Genomic DNA, 1,444 nt, shown 5'->3' with positions numbered 1-1,444 from the left:
AGTCCCAGCAGCGGAGGTGGGTGCCACAGCCAGCAGAGCCTGCACCAGTCCAGGGAGCAGGGCAGAGCCTTGCCCAAACATCCTGCTGGGCACGGTGTGGGGGAAACGGCTCCTTCCCTCAGGCTCCTTCCCGCTTCGGCACCTGTCCATGGGAGCCTGGCACCAGCACCGGAGGATCACAGCCTTCCGTCACCCCACAGCTGGGGGGGCCGTGCCCAAAGCCACATGCGTCGGCGCTGTGGGGTAGGAGCAGCCGCGGCCTCATCGGGGCTCCCCCAGCCCTCCTCCGGCTCCCGCCTCTCCTCCCCTGTGCTTTCTTTTGGGTACCCAGCCCCAGCAGGGTGATTAATGCCTCGTGTTACACCGCCAGCGGAAACAAGAGTCTGCTTTTTCCCATCCCCTGGTGAAAAGAACGTTGCCATGGAAATTGGCGACTGCATCACTTCTCTTCCTCCCTCGCCGCTTTTTTCCCCCCTGTAGAGCGTTTACGATGGGTTTTTTTCTGAAACAACAGATGTGTCAGAAGAAACCCAAACCAGCGGGGTAATCACAAGATCCAGCCATCAGCCATGTTAGGCGACATTGAAATGACCTTGTGGGCTGGCGCAGCGCAGCTCCCGTGCCCGCAGCCCCCAGCTGCTCTCTGCCACCGCCGGGGACGAGGAGGCCATACAGCACCAAGGCCAATGCAGCTCCCTCCATCACAGCCCCAACCTGCCCTGCCCCGGGGCCGGCACTTGGCCAGGGCTCGCGCCCGCTCGGGATTCAAGCTGGGACCTTCCCAAGCAGCCCCAGGCACGGTGCAGCCCACTCTCCATGAGGTCGGATGCCCCGGTGCATGGCGTAACAGATACGGATGCTTTCTGCTCCAAATTCCTCCTCCATTGCCATGACAGATTCTCCCCCGGGAGGGATCCGCCACTTCTGGCCCGAGACCCGTCCATCCCTGCCTGCAAAGGCAGCGAGGCGGGCAGGTGGAGGGTGGGAAGCGGGGTCAGGATCCAGCCCCGACCCGCGGCGCAGTGCTGCTGGGAGGCCCCTCGCTGTGGGCAGGAGCCCAGCTCCAGCACCAAAGAGGGGCCAGGCGCTGGCTCCCTGCCCGCCTGCCCACTGGAGGCAGCGTGACTCGGATGCTCCAGATGCCTCCTGCATCCCGCGCAGACTAATTACCAAAGCCAGAGCTGCTCCCTCAGGAGAAAGGTCTGGGAAGTGACATCCCCATAGCAACTGCCCATCCCGCAGCTGCAAACGGGGACTTGGAGGCCCCTGCTGAGATCCAGACCGAAACATCACCAGGCTTTTCTGGTGTCCCCCCACGGGGGCTGCCCATCCCTGCCAGTGCCTGGTTGGTGGGTGGAGGGCGTGTGAGTGGCCATTGCAAAGAGAAGCGGGTGCAGAGGCCATGCAAGAAGTCGGGTGGAACATCTCTGATGGCTCCTGGGCT

Source organism: Fulmarus glacialis, unplaced genomic scaffold (assembly GCF_000690835.1).
Source record: "Fulmarus glacialis isolate BGI_N327 unplaced genomic scaffold, ASM69083v1 scaffold27518, whole genome shotgun sequence".
Classification (NCBI taxonomy): Eukaryota; Metazoa; Chordata; class Aves; order Procellariiformes; family Procellariidae; genus Fulmarus; species Fulmarus glacialis.
The sequence above is the reverse complement of the archived record's forward strand: the minus strand, read 5'-3'. Positions refer to the sequence as shown.